The sequence below is a fragment of the Leptodactylus fuscus genome, chromosome 8 (genome assembly GCF_031893055.1).
Source record: "Leptodactylus fuscus isolate aLepFus1 chromosome 8, aLepFus1.hap2, whole genome shotgun sequence".
NCBI classification, from domain to species: Eukaryota; Metazoa; Chordata; class Amphibia; order Anura; family Leptodactylidae; genus Leptodactylus; species Leptodactylus fuscus.
The window spans coordinates 42,058,038-42,084,479 of record NC_134272.1 but is presented as its reverse complement, the minus strand read 5'-3'; the positions used below and the strand labels follow the sequence as shown (position 1 = coordinate 42,084,479).

At 43.9% G+C, this 26,442-nt stretch overlaps 1 protein-coding gene across 1 annotated transcript in view; it reads left to right on the top strand.

The window, feature by feature from the left end:
- Window positions 1-26,442, top strand: part of LOC142217007 (actin-related protein 2/3 complex subunit 1A-A) — a 248,285-nt gene that overhangs the window by 183,693 nt on the left and 38,150 nt on the right. The window lies entirely within an intron of this gene.

Sequence of the window (26,442 nt, the reverse complement as noted above, 5' to 3'; positions counted from 1 at the left end):
GATACAATGATGTCTCAATTTTGTTGCTCTGTATCTTGATGACTGTGTCCAGGAAGTTTATTTCAATAAAGGAGTAATTGAGCATCAGGTTGATGGTGGGATGGAACTGGTTGAATTGTTCATGGAAGGTTTTCAGCTGTTGTTCAGACCCAGTCCAAAGGATTAGGATATCGTCAATGAAGCGATAGTAGGCCAGAGGCCTGGTGGTGCAGGTGGATAGGAAGTCACTCTCAATCTTTGCCATGAAAAGATTAGCATATTGTGGTGCCATTTTACTCCCCATTGTGGTGCTAGTCTGCTGTAAATATATGCAGTCACCAAAAGAAAAGTAATTATGGGTGAGGATGAATTTTGTGAGTCAGCATTCATACCTCGCTTTTCCATGAAAACCTGGCAGGCATTTACCATTTTTTTTTTTATTTTTTTTTGGCGCCGCCCCCCTGAGGGGCTTGGCTGCCTTGATGCAGTGCTCCAAGCTGGGAGCAAACTTTTCTTTCTTTTTTCACTCTTTTTTCTCTATCTTCAAGAATCCGGTAACCAAGCAATCTAGCACTATGAATTTAGCAACTATAAATCGAATGGAAGACCCTGTGGAGTTTTTTGTTCCTTTTGTTTCCATTGTAAAGCATGGACTCAAGACCTGGTTCAGCTGGTTTCCACATGTGCCTGTTACCATCCCCCCAGGAGCTAAGGACAGCATGGCTCAACATGCGGCATGGAAGAGAAACCTACATGGAAATGCGGACTTCTTCGTTCAAGGAGATGATTTCTGGCGTCAATTGCTGATGTGTGAAGATGCTACAGCTGACTGGTATTTCTTTCTATTACTGTGGACACGTGGGACTCTGCTACAGTCTAGGAACCTACCATCAACCACCTACCCCAGGAGTTATGGAAGCTTGGCAAGAGAGCAGCACCATGTATACCTGGATGGTCTCTGACTTCCTTGGGGCAGTAGAACACTGTGGTAAGGAGGAGGAGGACGGCTTGTGATGAAGGACATTTGGGGCATTTTTTGTGGTTAAAAGGACAATAGTGCTAATGTAAGATACCGAACTATCAGCTGTGAGCAGGAGATCTCACCACCTACCAAAGGAACTACCACGTTATCATGATATGTCCCCCACCTCTGCAAAATTTCTGCTTGTTATATCCACATGCTGTGACCCCTCCTCGTGTCCTACAACCAAGTCGGCTGTATTATTATTATTATTATTATTATAATTATTGTTATTAACATCAATCTGCACAGAGAACTAAATGATCCCGCAGTGTGTCTGTTTCTTTCTTTTTTAGTTGCTATGATTCCTAGGATTTCTCTATCTGCCATGAGCTTGTATGTGTTTTCTCTCTTGTTATATACTACTGTACCATCTATGAAACTGTATCACTGAAATTTCCCCATTGTGGGACTATTAAAGGAATATCTTATCTTATCTTACCCCGTCCTGGTGTGGGATAATATTTTTTTTTTTTATAACTCTTCCCCCAGTAGGCCCCCACTCTTTTTTTTTAAAGGGCAGTGAAGGTCTGGCAATGGCCACTATTAACTTACCTATCCCTGCTTCTGGTCGTGGCTTCCTCATCCATATTCAGCCTCCAGGAGGTCCCCGTGCACTGCACATTACATCATCGCGACCTGATGTGTGGCTCACAGGGTCCATTGATGGCTGAAGAGTGCCCTCCCTCTTGCCTCATAGATTGCTCTAAATCCAGGACAACCTCTTTAAAGGTTTTATCCATCTTTCTAATATTGATGGCCTATCCTTCAGAATAGGCCACCAATATTACACCTGTAGGGGTGCGACAGCCATGACCTCTGCAGATCTGCTTTTCCAGAACACTGCGTCTACAGCTAATGGGGGTATATACAGGTGATGGTAACAATTGCAGGAGCCACACTATACGCATACAATCCAGAGTGTACAATCCAGAGTGTAGCTGTTTTAGTTAGTGCAGTGGTGCACATTGTATGGCATAGCTGATCTGCAGGCAGCTTGACACTGGTCACAAAGGCACTATAATGGCACTGATATGTGACCTAAAGGGGCTATACGCTTTCTAATATTGATGGCCTATCCTTATCATAGGCCATTGATGTTAGATCTGCAGGGGGTGGTCCTGGGGACAGTGTATCTCCTTAAAATGTTTACCTCTTTTAATCAGTGTTTTGAATATTATGTTTCCATGTTTTTATTATTTTCATACCATTAATGTGTCTATTTATCATTGATCTATTAATCTATATCTCAGGTGGCCTGTATATTTATGGTGTCCACCCATGCATTACATATAACCTGTATGTTGTATGATAATATTATTTATGGATTTCCTCCCATTCTACAAAGACATACTGATAGGAGAAAAAAAAAAGTACATTGTGATCCCTATATGGGATATAAAAAAAAAAAAATCAGCAGAGAGAAAAGTCGTGCAAGGAAGACAGGGGAGAAAGCTCAGCAGACCTCATTATGGTCTAGGGGGTTCATAGTTTTCTGGCTGTAACTGCTTTTTTAAGTGGATAGGGTTTTTTGGTTTTGGGGTCCTAAAGTGGACCCGAATGACAGAAATCCGAATGCTAGTATGAGCCTAGTATTATTGGATTTATACATTTTGTACATTTATTTCCTATGTAGATAGGTGGAACAAAAATAAAAATTCTTCTGCGCATGTAATATGCACCAAATTTCCTTCCCATTTTCAGAGTCCCTAAGACATTTTGTAAATTTACTTCCTATGTAAATAAGTGGGGCACAAAGAAAATTATTTTCCATATGTTGCAAGCACCACTTTTCCTTACCATTTTCAGAGTACCGAAGACATTATTTCTTAAAAATGTATATGTTTCTGTGCTAGATCACTATGAAAAGATGATCTTATACAGGGATTTAATATTAAAATACATAATAATCTATACAATCAATATAATGATTAAATGCCTAGCATCACTTTAGCAACATAACAAATCCACATAGTGAACAGAATTAAAATAATTGCCAAAATAATAAAAGCCATATTGTTAATTTTGTGTATAAAAAGTGGAATAAGATTAGTGTTGAGCGAATACTATTCGAATCCTAGATTCGAATACCTCCGCTCCCATAGGAATAAATGGGAGCAGCCGAGCGTGAAGGGGTTAAGCGCCGGCCACCGGCGCCTGCAGCGCGCCGGCCACTCCCATTCATTCCTATGGAGCGAGGTATTCAAAACTAGAGTTTCAAATACTATTCGCTTATCTCTATAAGAGATCAAAATGTTGCATATACCCCAAAATTATACCAATAAAACATACAGCTATTCTGCCATAAAAATGCGCTGAATATAGATTAATCAAGTGAAGAATTAGCAGTTATGGGTCTATGTTATGGTGTTGCAAAAATAAATATTTTTTAAAGTTTTTTTTTTTTTTTTTTAAGTACTGATTCAAGAAAAAGTTTTGCTGTAATTATATTGACCTTCACAATAAAGTTAACAGGTTAACATTTCTAACATCTGGTGAGCACCCAAAACCCGAAATTGGTAAAATTACTTTTTTTTTCTACTCTCGAAAAAAAAAAAAAAAAAAAGTTCTCTATGCATTATATGTACTCTCATTAAAAAATGCAACTTGGCTATGGCAACTGAAAAATAAAAATGTTGTTTCTTTTTCAATGCAGAGATGGAAATTGAAAAAATAAAGTTGCTGGAGCCTTCATTCCTAAATTTTATTAAGAGGTGTGAGAGAGTGAAGGGTGTAGTCTGGGAACACAAGTATATTCCAGCCAGGCACCTAAGGGGTGTGTGGTGAGACGCACACCAGGGAGGTCAGCTGACTAATCAGGCCCTAATAATAGTCTGAGTGTGAAGACTAGCAGGGTGGCACCACACAGACAGAGTTGAACTGTCCAGACCGGACCTCCAAAGCAGGTACTGTTCCACCCATTGTTGTTGCCAAGGTGGGAGACTGGTAGCCAGTCTCCTGTATAGGCAGGGAAAAGTTTACTTACGTTTAAGTTAGTTTCTCAGCCGAGAAGGGTTTTGTTTATCCTGTGGCTTTGCAAAAGCAGTGTATGCGTTACATGTGAATAAAGCCTGATGAATTTGTGTGCAATCCAGTGTCTGTGTCCCTGTTTCCTGCACTGCTACAAGCATCTACCTGAGCGATTCCCCTCAGAGGTTAATAAATACAACATAGTCAATTAGACTTAGTTTCCAAAACTGTCTAACAGAAAAACAGCCTTTGTTGCCCATAGCAAGTAATTACAGGGAGCTTAGATTTTGCTACAGCAGTTTAAGGCTCTTTTGATATCTACTATAGAAAATGTACTGTTATCTGCAAGAGGATATTTGTGTTTGGTCTTTTAGCTCATTGTTCAATCTGTGCCTCTTCCACTTCCTCCTCTCCCTAGACTTCTAGAAAGTGCAGCCATTCTTCACTGATCTAAGTAGTGAATTGAGCTGTATACCCTCCGGGAAGGGGGGGGGGTAATAAAAATGGAGACTGATAAGTAGAGAGATATGCAGTTTTTCTGCTAAGATATATTATAAAGTTTCTTATATTCTCCTGTGCTATTCACTTCGGAAAAAAGAATTAGGGCTCACAATCTAAACTTCTAAATACAGTTCACCCATGTGGTGCTAATACACACCGGGTCTATGTTTAGGGAATTCACCAGTCCAGACTGCATCAGCACCTCTGGGGAACAGATACAGGGTCGGACTAGCCCACCAGGGTAGTGGTGGACCCCAATGCTTTATTTAAATAGGCAACAATGTGATATGCGTTTCACAAGGGCCCGGGCTGCTGTGGGAAGAGGAGAGGTCGTGGGCAGGAGTGGGGAGAGGTAGATGATGCAGCCTGGTTCTCCCTGGTTTTGTGATCTGGTTTTAAGAACCAAATTGCAAAATGGTAGAGAAGTAGCACTGCCAACCAGATTCTGTTTCTAGTAGAGAAGAAAGACACTGGCTTCCTGCACTACCACGGCAGGCTTGTGAGCCACAGGCCACATTGAGTCTGTGGCCTACAAGCTAAGCCCCAATATTTTCCTGACTGCTCTTCAGCCCCTCCTGCTTTTTCCTGCTCTGGGCACAAATCAATCACATCAGTGTGCCCAGAGCAAGAAGGAGAACAGACAGGTGAGTACTGACCTAATGCTTCTATGGGGGAGACCAGTGAAGGGGCCACTGTATGGCCCACTTTCCCCACCCCATACAGTGGCCACTTCAACATTCCCACCTACAGTGATACCTTCACTATCCCCCCCCACCTTACAGTGCCCCTTTACTGGTCCTCTATACTGTATAGGGCCATTGATGGGGCCATTATATTGTGGGGGGGGGGGGAGTGATATCATGGGGGACATTAACGGTGTTGTCCAGGATAACATTTCTTTTTGTCTTCCAGCACGGTTCGGTACTGCAGCTCTGTTGTTTACTTCCCACTGAACGTAACTACCTGTGAAAGAAAACAGCAGAGCGGCATGAACGGACTGTGCTGGGAAGACACTGGAGTACCAGGGACAGGCAAGGCTGTTTTTTTGGGTAGGAGTGGGGTGGTTTCACCTCCCCTGGACTAAATATATATATATATATATATATATATATATATATATATATATATATAAAAATGCATGCTGGACAACCTCTTTAAAATGTGGCACATTAGGGGGTATGTTACAAAGGTTGTCCAGGCATAATTTTTTTTTTTATAAAAAAAAATACCTGATCTGTAGGGGGACAATACCTGGTCCCCAGACCAATCAGCAGTACAGAGCAACTTCTTGCACCCACCCTGTACGCAATACTGGGCCGGCAGAAAAAAACTGTGTCCACTGTATATTAGCCGGGCATCTTCATTGCATCTCAGCACATATTAAAGCCAGTGGAAGCAGAGCTGTAGAGGGCACCTGGCTGTTTTACAGCGGTTAGAGCTTTTTGCTTTCAGCCCTGTGTTGTGTACAGAATGGGCATCGGAAGTGAATCCGTACAGCTGATGGGGCCATGTGTCAGCCCCCTAGTGACCAAGTATTTATGAGGGGGGGGGGGTGTTCTAACAGCCAGGCCCTCTGCAGAGCAGGACAAATTTTTCTTCATGATGCCACCATTAATTATTCTGTATAATCTACTGGGAAGCTGGAAAAAAATTCAGAATGGGGTCGATTTAAAGAAAAAATGCATTTCTGCGACTTTCTTACGGGCTTTGGTTTTACGGTGTTCACTGTGCAGCCAAAATGACATGTCCTCTGTATTCTGTGTTTCGGTGCAACTCCTTTCCCCCTGACGAAGCCATATCGTGGCGAAATGCGCGGTGGGGCGCGTTAGTTGCACTGAGGTAAACCCATAGGTATGTCCATTATATTTGTCTGATCCTGTGTTTTGCTATGTACTCTATTTTAAATTGAAATCTTGTTGGAGCTATATAGGTATACCTTTTCAATCTTATATCAGATCATTTCTTCTTTTCAATTATTCGGGGTATACTGAAGTAGTTATTTATATATTTTTCTCATACATATACAGTGTCAGATATAGGCTGTTCCTTCTAAATATATTTTTTACCTCAGTGCTAATTTGTGGTTGTACTATTCCCCTTGTTCTTTCTGTCTTCTTATATTTTTATCACAAGAATTTAATAAAATATAATATTTTTATAATATTTTGGTAGTTTGCCTTTTTACTAGGCCTTGTGTACTGTATATATGTATTGTTTGGCTACCATCATAATGCCCTATGTTTTGTTTTGTGTTCCTTTTGTAAATGTGTTAATTTTAGGTCTAAATGAATGCATTAGTGAAAAAAAAAAAAGAAATGTCTAAATTTCACCTTCATATTATTTTAATTCTTACGAAATGCTTAAAGGGTTAACAAACATCCCAAATGCTGTTTTGAATTATTTAAAGGGTGCAGTTTTGAGAATGAGGTGATTTACGGGGGGTTTCTATTATATAGGCCTTTATAATTCCTTTCAGAACTAAAGCGGGCCCTAAAAAAATTTGTTTGGGTAATTTTCTTGTAAATCTGGAAAATCGCTGTTACACTTGTAAGCCTTGTAACGTCCAAAATAAATTTAAAAGACAATCAAAAGATGATGCCGATATAAAGCAGAGATATGGGAGATAATATTTATTACTGTATTTGGGTGGTATAACTATCTGCCTGAAAAGCAGAGAATTTCACATTTTGAAAATTGCAATTTTTTTCAAATTTCCATCAAATACAAATACAAAAATATTGATTAGTGTTTACCACTAACATGAAGTATAATGTGTTACGAGAAAACATTCTCAAAATCACTTGTGTAAGTTAAAGCGTCTCAAAGTTATTGCCATTTAAAGTGACACATGTCAGATTTGAAAAAGAGGCCTGGTCCTTAACGCACTTAAAGTCTCTCTAAGAGGTTAATAATGCTGAAGCAAAGTTCAGCCGGCCATTTATGATGTTTACTTACCTCACATTACTTAAGAAAGTGACCCTTTTATGAATGAAAAGATTCTTTTGTCAAAGGAAAAACACGTCACCAAAAAATGCTGCAAAAAGTAATTTTACACAAGTGGAAATTGCTTTGCAATTTCAAGCATATCAAGAAACAGAGTTTTGGCGTGCATTCATTTCCACCAATATTCCGCCAGCTGTCTGGGCAAAAAAAAATTAGGAGGTACCACGCATTTTACTTAAAATTTAAGTTTTCACATACCCCCAATGCACCTCAATGCGCTGCATGTTAACACCTGAGGCCTGAACAACAAAATTTTCCTGGTGATTTACAGTTTGGTGTCTATGACCAAAAAAGTATCTCACATCTCAGTAATGAAAACCGACTCACAGACAGACTTGTGTAGTTGCCCATAGCAACCAATCAGAGCTTAGCTTTCACTTTACCTCAGCAGGGGGGCGCTAGCGAGATGTAATGTGCACAGTCTTCTGCTCCTACTGTTAAGTATAATGATTACTTGTGCCGAGGTGGATACACACTAGAGTAATACTGAGAGAGGTGGCACCAAGTTGCTGAGGCCCTATGGATTCATGTTGCTCTGCCTGTTTCTATTCTCTAAGTCGTCAAAGAGGTCAGCAGGTATTGTAGTTGAAAGGTATTGTAGAGAGTTAACCACTTTCTGCTACAAGCATTTTTCTATTTTTGTTTTTGACTTCCCCCATTTCTAAACTCCATAACTGTTTTAGTTTTCCACTCTCAGAGGCATATGAAGACTTAATGTTTGTGGGACAAATTGTTCTTCATGATCCTACCATTAATTATTGTGTACAATGCACTAGGAAGTTGGAAAGAAATGGGGTGGATTTGAAGAAAAAGTGCATTTGTGCGACTTTCTTACGGGCTTCAGATTTATGGCGCTCACTGTGCAGCCAAAATGACGTCACCTGTATTCTATGTTTCGGTCCAAGGATACCATATTTATATGGTTTTATTTACATTTTAACCCTTTAAAGGGATCCTATCATTAAAATGCAATTTCTTGTGACTAACATGTAGTAATAGCCTTAAGAAAGACTGTGTAAGCCTTTTCTTGTGGCCGTGGGCATGTGCAGTCAGCTCTGCCCGAGGCCTAGAAGTTTGACCCCCAGCGCCAGAAGAAGACGTGTGAAGAGGCTGTTCCTAAAGAAGATGGAGGCGGCGCTGGAGAGTTCTCTCGCAACATTGGGGACACCCGGGATTTCTACTGAAAACCAGGATTTCTACTGAACGGCAACGGGGAGAAAACATTTAAAGGTAGGAGAAGAATAGCCTTTCTTAAGGCTATTCTGATGTGTTAGTCACAAAAAAAAAATTGCGTTTTAATGACGGGACCCCTTTAACAAACATCCAAAACTGTGCCCAAAATTTTTTTTTCTAAAAGTTGCCATATTCTGACACCCCTAACTTTTTCATACTTCTGTTTACGGGGCGTCCTTTTATGCAAGATCAGGTGTACTTTTTAGTTATACAATTTTGGGAATGGCTATTGCTTTGATCACTTTTAATTCAAATTTTTATCAGAGGCAAAACAGTGAAAAAACGGCAGTGTGGCACCTTTGAGGTTTTTTTCCGACTACGGTGTGTACCGTATGGGAAAATTATACTTCAAGAACTACTTTCCTCTCTGCATGATTCATGCGGGCACCGCACAGAAAACGTACGGACCCCATTATAGTCTATGGGGTCCTTGTCCTTTCATTGCTCACCGCCTTTTAATGCATTTGGTATTGCGTTCGGGAGTCCCCAAGCGGAGTCCCAAATGGAATCTTGAACGCAGATGTGAACCAGGCCTAACAGTGATGCTAAAAAGTTTGCTTCCTGGTAATTTCTACTTGGTAAGAAGGAGAGTAGAAGTTGGTTAAAAGAAAGTTGTCATTTTATGGACTCATCTAACTCTGATACAACTATTTCAGAGGACGATTACGTATTCAAAATGGAGAATACTGATGAACAGTTTAGAGAAGTAAATAAGGTTATGGAGAGAAAAAGGTCTGGAGCAACATCTCAGAATATAGAGAATCTTTTTTACTTCCCCAAGAAAAAGACCTCTAGGCTGAATTCACATGGGTTTTTTTGGACCGAATTTTGACGCAGAATCCACCTCAGAATCCGGCCCAAAAAACTGCCTCCCATTGACTTCAATGTCAGCCGTTCACTTCCTTTTTCACCAAGTAATTTCTTCACGCTCGCGGAAAAAAGAAGCAAGCTACCCATTCTTGCCGCATTCATCCGTGGTCATCATCTCCCAACTAGGCCCATTCGTTTGGGCCTAATCCGGAGCAGAATGCTGTGACAGTCACGGTTAGCCGCGCGAGGCGTTTTTTTCTCCAGATTCTGTGGCAGCTTCCTGCATCAAAAGTCGATCCAAAAAACCCTGTGTGAATTCACCTTTAGTTCCCAGGTCACTTGGTCTTAAAGGCTCTGATAGAAAAAGAATGGCAGTATCCTTCTAAAAATTTCAAATCAGGCTCTGTATTACTGGGTCTAACTTTTAGACCAACTTGAGAGTCAAAGAATTGGGAGAACCAAAGTAGAGTTGATCCCGGAATTGCTGATCTCACTAAGGCCACGAAAATGCCACGATTTGGCTATGGTGGAAACGCCTAGGTAAAAACTCCAGCGTTTTACAGTACCTGCAAAGTGGATAGGATTCTGGCTAATCCTAGCCACCCATTGCAGAAAAATATCAGCAGCAGAAATGCTGTGATTTCAAAAACCTTTGTCTTTCTATCGCAGTATGTCAATTTTACCTATGTAATTGCTGGTGTTCTCTGGATAGGTAAAGCACCATGGAATTAATGGTGCTATATAAATATATAAGTAATAATACTGTAGTATAGGTATAATAGTGACAGAAAGTCTGCAGAGGAAAATTCTGCAGACCCACTGAGAAAAATGCTGCAGAAAAAAAAATATGATCCGTTTCCACTGTGTTTTTTCCGTAGCGCTTTTTGGCTGTGCCTCGCTACATGGGGCCTTACCTTAAAAGGCTTCTTGTTTCTCAGATGATGTCTCTACCCTCTGAAAAGATCCAATGGATTGGAGAGCAGATGCCATTCTTAAGAAGATTTATGTTAGCCTAGCAGCATTGAGTAGACCAGCCTTAGCAGTTGTTCCTGTCTCCTGGGCTCTTAGAATTTGACTCAGACAGCTTGGTGGAAATATTCAGGATGTGGTTGCATGCGAAGAATTGCTTGAACAATTTTTTTTCTCTGAAACTGGCAGCAGATTTAATATGATTTTCCATTGGATGTTCTCTGGGTTGCCTCAAAAATATGGCGGCTTCTAATATTTGGAATAATGACATTTGCTGTATGGTTGAAACCCTGGACTGAGGAGGACAATTCAAAGAATTTATGTGCTATCCCATTTGGTGAAAAATTAGACCAATTGTAGGATGCAAACAAGCAAGAACAAGTGTTAGGTTTCCATATGCAAACAATGAAAAAGATACCCAGAATTATTTTTCAAAGGTGATATAAGCCCTATGCACCCAGTAGAAATGGAAGGAAACCTGAGCTCACTAGAGGTAGTCAGAGATACATTCTTCTTCTTTGACTTTTGTAGAGTCAAAGAAGAAGAACAATGATGACCAGGGATCATCCGAATCAGAATTCTGATACCACAACAATTTTAGTGGGCAGGTGCTTAAAGCATTCCTTGACTTCTTGGACTACCATTACTTCCTACAGACTGGTACTACAAATCATTGGAGAAGGTTATACATTAAAGGGGCTCTATCAGCAAAATTATGCTAATAGAGCCCCACACGTGTGAATAGCCTTTAAAAAGGCTATTCAGGTACCGTAAATGTTATATTAAACCCCGGTCCCGTTTTTAAATAAAAGCATTAAAACATATATGCTAATCGTACCTGAACGTGCACCATGGGCGGGGATGCACGGTGCGATGTCAGCTTTGGGCACGCCTACCTCTTCTGTCTTCTTGTAGTGACGCCCTCTGGTTCCCTGCCTTCTTCCGTCTTCTTGTCTTCAAATCCCGCGCCTGCGTAGTAGCGCTTCCCTCCGGAGCGCTACTGCGCAGACTCACTCGCCATTTTACTTAATGGCTCTGGTGGGAAGCGCTACTACGCAGGTGCGGGATTTGAAGACAAGAAGACGGAAGAAGACACGGAAGAGCCTTTTTAAAGGCTATTCACGCATACGTGGGGCTCTCTTAGCATAATTTTGCTGATAGAGCCCCTTTAAACTTTCATCATACAAATCATACAACTGTATTTATAAGGGCTATATTGTATCCCTTGTAAATAAAGGAGCTCTAGAAAAAATGCCAGAAACAGAAGGTACTGGGAGTGTATTCAAAAGTATTTACTGTTCCAAAGCCCCTTAAAGATGAACACAATATCCACAGTTATTCCAGTGCTCCAACAGGAGCAATTTCTAGCATCTCTGGACCTAACAGACTCTTATGTGCATGTACCAATGTTCGTTGATTAAAGAAAGCTCCTAATAGTTGTTATTCTCTTCTAGAAAACATCAGACATCTTCAATTCAAAGAAATTCATAAAATAATATACAACTGGTAAAAATACAAGGGGCTAGATGGTAGTACGCCACCAAGCAGAAACTACATAAGAATAGCACTAGGAGTACAGATGTACTCCTAGTGCTATTCTTATGTAGTTAGATAACTAACCAGCATAAAATGACAATACATTTACAGCTGCAAAAATCAGCCGAAGTATATATAACTATAAATCAGACCACTGTCGTGTATACAACACCATAATGTGTTTAAATGGGTATTCCGATCTGAAGGATCCTATACTGCTAACGGCTCGTTCACATCATCGTTGTGAACTCCGTACTTCAGGTTTCCGTTTCCTGCCTAAAACAGAGGCAGGATACGGAAACCTGCAGGAGTCTCTCTCACCCATTCATTTGAATGGGTGAGAGAGATGTCTGGCCGTGAGCGGCCGTGAGCGTTTTAGGCTCTCCGCCGCGAAACCGGGTTTTATAATCCGGACACAGAGTCGGACATGCAGTACTCTGTGTCCGGATAAAAAAAATCTGGTTTCGCGGCAGAGAGCCTAAAACGCTCACCACCGCTCACGGCCGGACCCGGTCTGTGCTTTCCGTCTTCTGGCATGCAGAAAGCACAGAACGGACAGGAGAACGCTAGTGTGAACCTAGCATAACTTATGTGGATTCAAGACTTTTCCTAATTACATTGCTTCAGCAAAGCTGCTTTGTTTGTCTATGTGAGATTATTCACCTCATTGTTTACACAGCGTTACCATAACGCTGTGCTAACAATGTGGGTTTTTTTTGCACAATGTGGTTTTTTTTTGCACGGACATGGAGGACTTTGTGTCTGCAAAAAAAAAAAAAAAAAAGTTTTCACAGCAGAGAGGCTGCAAATGGACACCGGCAGTTTGCTTTTAAAACCCAGTGAAATGAATGGGTTTCTAAATTGAACGCCAGCAAGCTGACCCTATGCAGTTTTCCCTGCGATTTAGCTGGGATCACAGTGGACAGGTCAAGGCGCAAGTGTAAACGTTGCATGAGCGGTTATCTCCTGCTCTTCCAGTTATCAAGTCGACTAATTGAATTTTGAATATATATGCATCTATACTTGAGGGAGATAGGGCTTACACTGCTGGGGAACACAGAACCTGGCTTACCATCATTTGCACGTATATGACAGCCGTTTGTCCGATGCTACCACTCAAATGATAGTATGCTGCTAGACCAGTGGCATAGAAGTGACGTCATCAGGCCGCTGGCTTTGCCTGTCTATCACATAGTGAAATCCAGCCCACCAACTTTAAGAGGAATCCAGGAAGTGAAAAGAAGATACAGCCTGCAAGTTGGTGAGCAGGGGAGAGAGGAAAACCCCTTTAATGTCAATGACAAAGATTCATATAAACTGACCTATAGTATCTACATAGAAATCTAATAATGGTAGTTGTCCATATAATGGCCAATAAATTAAATACCTGAGGCCATGATGGGGAAAAAAAATAGTATTGTAGACTGATATACTAGTGCCTACACTCCATCTTCGATACGTTTTGACATCCAGGCCTTCGTGGTGATTGTCCTGTAAGGTGCTCTATCTAGTGGCTGTTATCTCAGCCAAAAGACTACGGGAACTGCAAGCTTTATCCTCAATTGCCATAGTTATTAGAGATGAGCGAACACTAAAATGTTCGAGGTTCGAAATTCGATTCGAACAGCCGCTCAATGTTCGTGTGTTCGAACGGGTTTCGAACCCCATTATAGTCTATGGGGAACAGATACTCGTTAAGGGGGAAACCCAAATCCGTGTCTGGAGGGTCACCAAGTCCACTATGACACCCCAGGAAATGATGCCAACACCTCTGGAATGACACTGGGACAGCAGGGGAAGCATGTCTGGGGGCATCTAACACACCAAAGACCCTCTATTACCCCAACATCACAGCCTAACAACTACACACTTTACACACTCAATACCACCTCTCTGACAGTAGGAAAACACCTTGAAACATGTGTATTTGGCACTTGCAGTGAGGAGAGCTTGTCACCAGCAGTGAATTTGGCCCTTGTAGTAAGTTGAGGTTGGCACCAACATTTGTTTTGAAAATCAGGGTGGATTGAGCCTCTAACCAGCAGAGTTTGGGCAAATTCATGGTGGAGGGAGCCTCTAAACACCCCAGTTTGGGCAAATTCATGGTGGAGGGAGCCTCTAAAAACCCCAGTTTGGACCAATTCATGGTGGAGGGAGCCTCTAACCAGCCCAGTTTGGGCAAATTCATGGTGGAGGGAGCCTCTAACCAGCCCAGTTTGGACCAATTAATGGTGGAGGGAGCCTCTAACCAGCCCAGTTTGGACCAATTAATGGTGGAGGGAGCCTCTAACCAGCCCAGTTTGGACCAATTAATGGTGGAGGGAGCCTCTAACCACCCCAGTTTGGACCAATTAATGGTGGAGGGAGCCTCTAACCACCCCAGTTTGGACCAATTCATGGTGGAGGGAGCCTCTAAAAACCCCAGTTTGGACCAATTCATGGTGGAGGGAGCCTCTAACCACCCCAGTTTGGACCAATTCATGGTGGAGGGAGCCTCTAAAAACCCCAGTTTGGACCAATTCATGGTGGAGGGAGCCTCTAACCAGCCCAGTTTGGGCAAATTCATGGTGGAAGGAGCCTCTAAACAGCCCAGTTTGGGCAAATTCATGGTGGAGGGAGCCTCTAAACAGCCCAGTTTGGACCAATTAATGGTGGAGGGAGCCGCTAAACAGCCCAGTTTGGGCAAATTCATGGTGGAGGGAGCCTCTAAAAAACCCAGTTTGGACCAATTCATGGTGGAGGGAGCCTCTAAACAGCCCAGTTTGGGCAAATTCATGGTGGAGGGAGCCTCTAACCAGCCCAGTTTGGACCAATTAATGGTGGAGGGAGCCTCTAACCAGCCCAGTTTGGACCAATTAATGGTGGAGGGAGCCTCTAACCAGCCCAGTTTGGACCAATTAATGGTGGAGGGAGCCTCTAACCAGCCCAGTTTGGACCAATTAATGGTGGAGGGAGCCTCTAACCACCCCAGTTTGGACCAATTCATGGTGGAGGGAGCCTCTAAACAGCCAAGTTTGGACCAATTCATGGTGGAGGGAGCCTCTAAAAACCCCAGTTTGGACCAATTCATGGTGGAGGGAGCCTCTAACCAGCCCAGTTTGGGCAAATTCATGGTGGAGGGAGCCTCTAAACAGCCCAGTTTGGGCAAATTCATGGTGGAGGGAGCCTCTAACCAGCCCAGTTTGGACCAATTAATGGTGGAGGGAGCCTCTAAACAGCCCAGTTTGGACCAATTCATGGTGGAGGGAGCCTCTAAAAAACCCAGTTTGGACCAATTCATGGTGGAGGGAGCCTCTAACCAGCCCAGTTTGGACCAATTAATGGTGGAGGGAGCCTCTAACCAGCCCAGTTTGGACCAATTAATGGTGGAGGGAGCCTCTAACCACCCCAGTTTGGACCAATTCATGGTGGAGGGAGCCTCTAAACAGCCAAGTTTGGACCAATTCATGGTGGAGGGAGCCTCTAAAAACCCCAGTTTGGACCAATTCATGGTGGAGGGAGCCTCTAACCAGCCCAGTTTGGGCAAATTCATGGTGGAGGGAGCCTCTAAACAGCCCAGTTTGGGCAAATTCATGGTGGAGGGAGCCTCTAACCAGCCCAGTTTGGACCAATTAATGGTGGAGGGAGCCGCTAAACAGCCCAGTTTGGGCAAATTCATGGTGGAGGGAGCCTCTAAACAGCCCAGTTTGGACCAATTCATGGTGGAGGGAGCCTCTAAAAAACCCAGTTTGGACCAATTCATGGTGGAGGGAGCCTCTAAACAGCCCAGTTTGGGCAAATTCATGGTGGAGGGAGCCTCTAACCAGCCCAGTTTGGACCAATTAATGGTGGAGGGAGCCTCTAAACAGCCAAGTTTTGGGAAATTCATGGTGGAGGGAGCCTCTAACCAGCCCAGTTTGGACCAATTAATGGTGTAGGGAGCCTCTAAACAGCCCAGTTTGGACCAATTCATGGTGGAGGGAGCCTCTAAACAGCCCAGTTTGGGCAAATTCATGGTGGAGGGAGCCTCTAAAAAACCCAGTTTGGACCAATTCATGGTGGAGGGAGCCTCTAAAAAACCCAGTTTGGGCAAATTCATGGTGGAGGGAGCCTCTAACCAGCCCAGTTTGGACCAATTAATGGTGGAGGGAGCCTCTAAACAGCCAAGTTTTGGGAAATTCATGGTGGAGGGAGCCTCTAACCAGCCCAGTTTGGACCAATTAATGGTGGAGGGAGCCTCTAAACAGCCCAGTTTGGACCAATTCATGGTGGAGGGAGCCTCTAAACAGCCCAGTTTGGGCAAATTCATGGTGGAGGGAGCCTCTAAAAAACCCAGTTTGGACCAATTCATGGTGGAGGGAGCCTCTAACCAGCCCAGTTTGGGCAAATTCATGGTGGAGGGAGCCTCTAAACAGCCCAGTTTGGGCAAATTCATGGTGGAGGGAGCCTCTAACCAGCCCAGTTTGGACCAATTAATGGTGGAGGGAGCCGCTAAACAGCCCAGTTTGGGCAAATTCATGGTGGAGGGAGCCTCTAAACAGCCCAGTTTGGACCAATTCATGGTGGAGGGAGCCTCTAAAAAACCCAGTTTGGACCAATTCATGGTGGAGGGAGCCTCTAAACAGCCCAGTTTGGGCAAATTCATGGTGGAGGGAGCCTCTAACCAGCAGAGTTGTGGGAAAGCAGGGTGGAGGGAGCCTCTAACCAGCAGAGTTGGTGGAAATCAGGGTGGAGGGAGCCTCTAACCAGCAGAGTTGGGGGAAATCATGTTGGAGGGAGCCTAGTATTAGCAGAATTGTGCAACGCTTATGGTGGATGAGTATGAGGATGCGGAGGAATTGGAGAGGTTGAGTACAGACATGGAGTTTCATGTTGGGGTGCTTTACACAGGTGGGCACAAAAATGAAGGCTCTATCCAGTGGTGGTTCATTTTTATCAAAGTGAGCCGGTCGGCACTCTCAGCTGACAGACGGGTGCGCTTGTCAGTGATGATGCCACCGGCTGCACTGAACACCCTCTCAGATAGGACGCTGGCGGCAGGACAGGACAGCACCTCCAAGGCATATAGGGCAAGTTCAAGCCACAGGTCCAACTTCGACACCCAATACGTGTAGGGCGCAGAGGGGTCGGAGAGGACAGGGCTGTGGTCGGAAAGGTATTCCCGCAACATGCGCCTATACTTCTCACGCCTGGTGACACTAGGACCCTCCGTGGCGGCACTTTGGCGAGGGGGTGCCATCAAGGTGTCCCAGACCTTAGACAGTGTGCCCCTCGTTTGTGTGGACCGGTGAGAACTTGGTTGCCTACTGGAGGAACTGCCCTCCCTGCCGCCAACGTCACATGCTGGAAACATCTCCATCATATTCTGCACCAATTGCCTGTGGCAAGCATTGATGCGATTGGCCCTCCCCTCTACCGGAATAAAAGACGAGATGTTGTTTTTATACCGGGGGTCAAGGATAGCAAAGATCCAGTACTGGTTGTCCTCCATGATTTTGACAATACGCTTGTCGGTTGTAAAGCACCCCAACATGAACTCAGCCATGTCTGCCACAGTGTTAGTTGGCATGACTCCTCTGGCCCCACCGGAAAGTTCAATCTCCATTTCCTCCTCATCCTCCATGTCTACCCATCCGCGCTGCAACAATGGGACGATTCGAAGTTGCCCGGAAGCCTCCTGTATCACCATCACATCATCGGACAACTCTTCTTCCTCCTCCTCCTCCTCCTCCTCCTCCATTAAACGCAGTGAAGCGGACAGATGTGTGGACCTACTCTCCAGCTGTGACGGATCGGATGCTATCCCTAACTCCTCTGTGTGATCTGAGTTATCCCTGATGTCAATCAGGGATTCTCTCAGAACACACAAGAGCGGGATTGTAAGGCTCACCATCGCATCCTCAGAGCTCACCCTCCTTGTGGACTCCTCAAAGACCCGTAGGATGTCACAAAGGTCTCTCATCCATGGCCACTCATGGATGTGAAACTGAGGCAGCTGACTTTGTGGCACCCTAGGGTTTTGTAGCTGGTATTCCATCAAAGGTCTCTGCTGCTCAACCACTCTATTCAACATCTGAAACGTTGAGTTCCAGCGTGTGGGGACGTCGCACAAAAGCCGGTGTTGTGGCACATGCAGGCGTTGCTGGAGAGATTTTAAGCTAGCAGCGGCTACTGTCGACTTGCGAAAGTGGGCGCACATGCGCCGCACTTTCACCAGTAGCTCTGGAACATTGGGGTAGCTCTTTAGGAAACGTTGCACCACTAGGTTGAAGACGTGGGCCAGGCATGGAACATGTTGGAGTCCGGCAAGCTCCAGAGCTGCTACCAGGTTCCGGCCGTTATCACAAACGACCATGCCTGGGCCCAGGTGCAGTGGCTCAAACCATATTGCCGTCTCATCGAGGAGGGCATCCCTCACCTCGGAGGCAGTGTGCTGTCTGTCCCCCAAGCTGATCAGCTTCAGCACAGCCTGCTGACGTCTACCAACGCCAGTGCTGCAACGTTTCCAACTCGTAGCTGGGGTCAATCTAACAGCGGAGGAGGAGGCGGTGGCGGAGGAGGAGGCGGTGGCGGAGGAGGAGGCGGTAGAGGAGGAGGAGGAGGGGGGTGTTCTTCTCGTGTCCCTGCCAGGAATGTTAGGCGGGGAGACGAGGTACACCGGGCCAGTTTGGGAAGCAGTCCCAGCCTCAACTACATTCACCCAGTGTGCCGTCAGTGAAATGTAGCGTCCCTGTCCGCATGCACTTGTCCACGCGTCGGTGGTCAAGTGGACCTTTGTGCAAAGCGCGGAACTAAGGGCCCGCCTGATGTTGAGTGACACGTGCTGGTGCAAGGCGGGGACGGCACACCGGGAGAAGTAGTGACGGCTAGGGACGGCATAGCGAGGTGCCGCAGTTGCCATCAGGTCCAGGAAGGCGGGAGTTTCAACAAGCCGGAACGCCAACATCTCCTGGGCCAGCAGTTTAGCGATGTTGGCGTTCAAGGCTTGCGCGTGTGGGTGGTTAGCAGTGTATTTCTGCCGCCGCTCCAATGTCTGAGAGATGGTGGGTTGTTGTAAAGAAACGCCTGATGGTGCCTTTGATGGTGCAGGAGAAGGAGATAAGACAGGACCAGGGGAGGATGAGGTAGAAGTCAACAAAGTGGCGGAGGCAGATGAAGTGGTGTCCTGGCTCGTCCTCTGGAGTGCATCGCCGGCAGAGGCAGAGGCAGTGGCAGAGGCAGTGGCAGTGGCGTGAACGGCAGGCGGCCTTTGTCCTGCCGTTGCTGCCTGCCACTGATTCCAGTGCTTGGATTCCAAATGACGGCGCATTGAAGTGGTGGACAGGTTGCTCTTCTCAGAGCCCCTAATCAATTTCGAGAGGCAAATTGTGCAGACAACACTATATCTGTCCTCGGCGCATTCCTTGAAAAAACTCCACACCTTCGAGAAACGTGCCCTCGAGGTGGGAGTTTTTCGGGGCTGGGTACGAACTGGAACATCTTGGGAGATTCCGGGTGTGGCCTGGCTTCGCCTAAGCTGCTGACCTCTGCCTCTGCCTCTAGCTACCCTTTTTGGTGCTGCACCTGCCTCAACATCCACACTACTTTCCCCGCTTGACATCCCCCCTGTCCAGGTCGGGTCAGTGTCCTCATCATCCACCACTTCCTCTTCCAACTCCTGTCTCATCTCCTCCTCCCGCACAATGCGCCGGTCAACTGGATGCCCTGACGGCAACTGCGTCACATCATCGTCGATGAGGGTGGGTTGCTGGTCATCCACCACCAAATCGAACGGAGATGGAGGAGACTCTAGTGTTTGAGCATCTGGACACAGATGCTCCTCTGTTAGGTTCGTGGAAACGTGACGTGGAGAGGCAGGTTGAGGGACAATGAAAGGAGCGGAGAACAGCTCTGGGGAGCAGGGACAGTTTGGGTTATTGTTCTGTAAAGCTTCGGAATTTTGGGAGGAAGGAAGACAAGACTGTTGGGTAATAGGAGGAGAGGAGGCAGAGTCTGACTGGCTGCTGGACAATGTGCTGTAAGCGTTCTCTGACAGCCATTGCAAGACCTGTTCCTGGTTCTTGGGCCTACTAAGGTTTGTACCCTGCAGTTTAGTTAATGTGGCAAGCAACCCTGGCACTGTGGAGTGGCGCAATGCTTGCTGCCCCACAGGAGTAGGCACGGGACGCCCTGTGGCTTCACTGCTACCTTGCTCCCCAGAACCATTCCCCCGACCTCGCCCACGGCCTCGTCCACGTCCCTTTCCGGGAGCCTTGCGCATTTTGAATTCCTAGTTAGAAATTGGCACTGTATACCAGTAGTAAAAATTGTGGGTGCACGTAACCCCAATATATTCTTTGAATTCCCAGTCAGACACTGGCACTATATGGCAGTAGCAAGAAATGAGGGTATTTGTATTCCCAATATATTCTTTGAATTCCCAGTCAGACAATGGCACTGTATACCAGTAGTAAAAATTGTGGGTGCACGTAACCCCAATATATTCTTTGAATTACCAGTCAGAAACTGGCACTATATGGCAGTAGCAAGAAATGAGGGTATTTGTATTCCCAATATATTCTTTGAATTCCCAGTCAGACACTGGCACTATATGGCAGTAGCAAGAAATGAGGGTATTTGTATTCCCAATATATTCTTTGAATTCCCAGTCAGACAATGGCACTGTATACCAGTAGTAAAAATTGTGGGTGCACGTAACCCCAATATATTCTTTGAATTACCAGTCAGAAACTGGCACTATATGGCAGTAGCAAGAAATGAGGGTATTTATAACCCCAATATATTCTTTGAATTCCCAGTCAGACAATGGCACTGTATACCAGTAGTAAAAATTGTGGGTGCACGTAACCCCAATATATTCTTTGAATTCCCAGTCAGACACTGGCACTATATGGCAGTAGCAAGAAATGAGGGTATTTGTATTCCCAATATATTCTTTGAATTCCCAGTCAGACACTGGCACTATATGGCAGTAGCAAGAAATGAGGGTATTTGTATTCCCAATATATTCTTTGAATTCCCAGTCAGACAATGGCACTGTATACCAGTAGTAAAAATTGTGGGTGCACGTAACCCCAATATATTCTTTGAATTACCAGTCAGAAACTGGCACTATATGGCAGTAGCAAGAAATGAGGGTATTTATAACCCCAATATATTCTTTGAATTCCCAGTCAGACAATGGCACTGTATACCAGTAGTAAAAATTGTGGGTGCACGTAACCCCAATATATTCTTTGAATTCCCAGTCAGACACTGGCACTATATGGCAGTAGCAAGAAATGAGGGTATTTGTATTCCCAATATATTCTTTGAATTCCCAGTCAGACACTGGCACTATATGGCAGTAGCAAGAAATGAGGGTATTTGTATTCCCAATATATTCTTTGAATTCCCAGTCAGACAATGGCACTGTATACCAGTAGTAAAAATTGTGGGTGCACGTAACCCCAATATATTCTTTGAATTACCAGTCAGAAACTGGCACTATATGGCAGTAGCAAGAAATGAGGGTATTTATAACCCCAATATATTCTTTGAATTCCCAGTCAGACAATGGCACTGTATACCAGTAGTAAAAATTGTGGGTGCACGTAACCCCAATATATTCTTTGAATTCCCAGTCAGACAATGGCACTGTATACCAGTAGTAAAAATTGTGGGTGCACGTAACCCCAATATATTCTTTGAATTACCAGTCAGAAACTGGCACTATATGGCAGTAGCAAGAAATGAGGGTATTTGTATTCCCAATATATTCTTTGAATTCCCAGTCAGACACTGGCACTATATGGCAGTAGCAAGAAATGAGGGTATTTGTATTCCCAATATATTCTTTGAATTCCCAGTCAGACAATGGCACTGTATACCAGTAGTAAAAATTGTGGGTGCACGTAACCCCAATATATTCTTTGAATTCCCAGTCAGACACTGGCACTATATGGCAGTAGCAAGAAATGAGGGTATTTGTATTCCCAATATATTCTTTGAATTCCCAGTCAGACAATGGCACTGTATACCAGTAGTAAAAATTGTGGGTGCACGTAACCCCAATATATTCTTTGAATTACCAGTCAGAAACTGGCACTATATGGCAGTAGCAAGAAATGAGGGTATTTATAACCCCAATATATTCTTTGAATTCCCAGTCAGACAATGGCACTGTATACCAGTAGTAAAAATTGTGGGTGCACGTAACCCCAATATATTCTTTGAATTCCCAGTCAGACACTGGCACTATATGGCAGTAGCAAGAAATGAGGGTATTTGTATTCCCAATATACTCTTTGAATTCCCAGTCAGACAATGGCACTGTATACCAGTAGTAAAAATTGTGGGTGCACGTAACCCCAATATATTCTTTGAATTACCAGTCAGAAACTGGCACTATATGGCAGTAGCAAGAAATGAGGGTATTTATAACCCCAATATATTCTTTGAATTCCCAGTCAGACAATGGCACTGTATACCAGTAGTAAAAATTGTGGGTGCACGTAACCCCAATATATTCTTTGAATTACCAGTCAGAAACTGGCACTATATGGCAGTAGCAAGAAATGAGGGTATTTGTATTCCCAATATATTCTTTGAATTCCCAGTCAGACACTGGCACTATATGGCAGTAGCAAGAAATGAGGGTATTTGTATTCCCAATATATTCTTTGAATTCCCAGTCAGACAATGGCACTGTATACCAGTAGTAAAAATTGTGGGTGCACGTAACCCCAATATATTCTTTGAATTCCCAGTCAGACACTGGCACTATATGGCAGTAGCAAGAAATGAGGGTATTTGTATTCCCAATATATTCTTTGAATTCCCAGTCAGACAATGGCACTGTATACCAGTAGTAAAAATTGTGGGTGCACGTAACCCCAATATATTCTTTGAATTACCAGTCAGAAACTGGCACTGTATGGCAGTAGCAAGAAATGAGGGTATTTATAACCCCAATATATTCTTTGAATTCCCAGTCAGACAATGGCACTGTATACCAGTAGTAAAAATTGTGGGTGCACGTAACCCCAATATATTCTTTGAATTCCCAGTCAGACAATGGCACTGTATACCAGTAGTAAAAATTGTGAGTGCACGTAACCCCAATATATTCTTTGAATTACCAGTCAGAAACTGGCTCTATATGGCAGTAGCAAGAAATGAGGGTATTTATAACCCCAATATATTCTTTGAATTCCCAGTCAGACAATGGCACTGTATACCAGTAGTAAAAATTGTGGATGCACGTAACCCCAATATATTCTTTGAATTCCCAGTCAGACACTGGCACTATATGGCAGTAGCAAGAAATGAGGGTATTTGTATTCCCAATATACTCTTTGAATTCCCAGTCAGACAATGGCACTGTATACCAGTAGTAAAAATTGTGGGTGCACGTAACCCCAATATATTCTTTGAATTACCAGTCAGAAACTGGCACTATATGGCAGTAGCAAGAAATGAGGGTATTTGTATTCCCAATATATTCTTTGAATTCCCAGTCAGACACTGGCACTATATGGCAGTAGCAAGAAATGAGGGTATTTGTATTCCCAATATATTCTTTGAATTCCCAGTCAGACAATGGCACTGTATACCAGTAGTAAAAATTGTGGGTGCACGTAACCCCAATATATTCTTTGAATTCCCAGTCAGACACTGGCACTATATGGCAGTAGCAAGAAATGAGGGTATTTGTATTCCCAATATACTCTTTGAATTCCCAGTCAGACAATGGCACTGTATACCAGTAGTAAAAATTGTGGGTGCACGTAACCCCAATATATTCTTTGAATTACCAGTCAGAAACTGGCACTATATGGCAGTAGCAAGAAATGAGGGTATTTATAACCCCAATATATTCTTTGAATTCCCAGTCAGACAATGGCACTGTATACCAGTAGTAAAAATTGTGGGTGCACGTAACCCCAATATATTCTTTGAATTACCAGTCAGAAACTGGCACTATATGGCAGTAGCAAGAAATGAGGGTATTTGTATTCCCAATATATTCTTTGAATTCCCAGTCAGACAAAGGCACTGTATACCAGTAGTAAAAATTGTGGGTGCACGTAACCCCAATATATTCTTTGAATTACCAGTCAGAAACTGGCACTATATGGCAGTAGCAAGAAATGAGGGTATTTATAACCCCAATATATTCTTTGAATTCCCAGTCAGACAATGGCACTGTATACCAGTAGTAAAAATTGTGGGTGCACGTAACCCCAATATATTCTTTGAATTACCAGTCAGAAACTGGCACTATATGGCAGTAGCAAGAAATGAGGGTATTTGTATTCCCAATATATTCTTTGAATTCCCAGTCAGACAATGGCACTGTATACCAGTAGTAAAAAGTGTGGGTGTATATAGCCCCAATTCTATTGCTAGGGGACTTGCAGGGTATTTCTGGGGTGAAGGTGGGGGGGCACACCGTTGGAACGGGTATCGGGGTATATATCGGGTATACGGGAATACACTGACAGTGTATTCCATTCAGGATCCTGGGAAAGCTGGGTTGCGGCGATTGAGCCCGTCAGTGCCACGTTACACTGACAAGCTTCTCCCTGGAATTTAGCTCTTACAAGAGCTGTTGGTTGTCTTCTCCTTCCTATCCTAGCCTGTCCCTGCCTACCCAGAATCTAAGCCCTAGCTAGCTGGACGGAAACCTCCGTCCTCGGTGAATTGCAAGCTCAGAATGACGCGAACCTGGGCGGCGCTGTTCTTTTAAATTAGAGGTCACATGTTTTCGGCAGCCAATGGGTTTTGCCTACTTTTCTCAACGTCACCGGTGTCGTAGTTCCTGTCCCACCTACCCTGCGCTGTTATTGGAGCAAAAAAGGCGCCAGGGAAGGTGGGAGGGGAATCGAGTAATGGCGCACTTTACCACGCGGTGTTCGATTCGATTCGAACATGCCGAACAGCCTAATATCCGATCGAACATGAGTTCGATAGAACACTGTTCGCTCATCTCTAATAGTTATATGTTCTTCCAGATGCTGTATTGATCAGAACACTGCTTACTTTTGTACCCAAAGTTCCTGAATGAGAATGAACAGTCACTCCTTCCAGTCTTCTTTTTGATCCTCAAATAATGCGCTTACCTTACTTTGGATATCAAAAATGCCAGAGGTTTATTTGAGTAGAACAGAAGTGTTCAAACATGTTGAAAACCTGTTATTCTGTTTTCTGATTCAAGTGGTAGGAAACAAAATACCTAAGAAAAGGCGAGGGTCATTAGCGTTGGTCTGGAAAAACAACTTTATTTTTGGCATACCCTCACCTTTTACACTTCTCTATCTTTCATGTTTTAACATACCATATGGTGCTTGGCGTTGCTTTCTTTCTGTTTTTTTTTTTTCTTGAGTTGTATTCAATTAAATCAATCTTTATCGAAGTCTATAGCTGGATGGGTTACAACCTCCTACTGCGGGTAAGGCTCATTCCATATGATCTACTGCTACATTTTGGGTAGACGATGCTTAAGTTTCAATTACGGACATCTGTAATGCTGCATCTTGGTTCTCATCTTCTATATTTGCTAAGCTCTAGAGTTAACGTCCACTCTAGGGTCTCAGGCTTTGGTACTGGCATTCTTAGTGTTTAGTTTTCAGATACTTATTCACCCCCATTTAATTTGCTTTTTATATCCCCTTCAGTGCTGCCCAAGAACAAAGTAGGAAGTGAACATTAGGGTTACCTGATATTTTGTTTTCCTTAAGCCTAAAGGAAGCACAACTACCGTAGCCCACGTTAACGCGTTATATTTCTGCAGTAATGAGTTTCTATTCAATACACAGTGTGGGAGGGATGTCTTGGGGGATATATACCATTTCTTGTACATACATTAATTGTTGCATTTCTATTGGCTAGGTAGGCTGGTCCTAGGATGAAGTTTGGCAGGGAAATAACCCTTCAGTATTACTTTAGACTCAAGGAAAGCAAAATATCAGGTAAACTCAAATTCCATAAGCAAGGAGCCGATGCACATTTCTCTTCAAGCACATGAACCCCAGAGGAAGTGCCTAGTATTATAATGAAGTACAAACTTTTCCATAAATTAGGGGCAAATTCTGGTGGTAGAGGGAGTCTTAGAGTCTGCAAAAGACCTGAGACTGGGATGGAGAGTTATCTTCCAATAAAACAATGATCCAAAACATAAAGCAAAATCTACAATGGAATGGTTCACAAATGTATCCAGGTGTTAGAATGCCCAAATCAAGGTCCAGACCTGAATCCAATCGAGAATCTGTGGGAAGAGCAGAAAACTGATGTTCACAAACGCTCTCCATCCAACCTCACTGAGCTCGAACGGTTTTGCAAGCAAGAATGGGTAAAAATTTCAGTCTCTCGCTGTGCAAAAACTGATAGACATACCCCAAGCGACTTGTAGCTGTAATCGCAGCAAAAGGTGGCGCTACAAAGTATCTACGCAAGGAGGC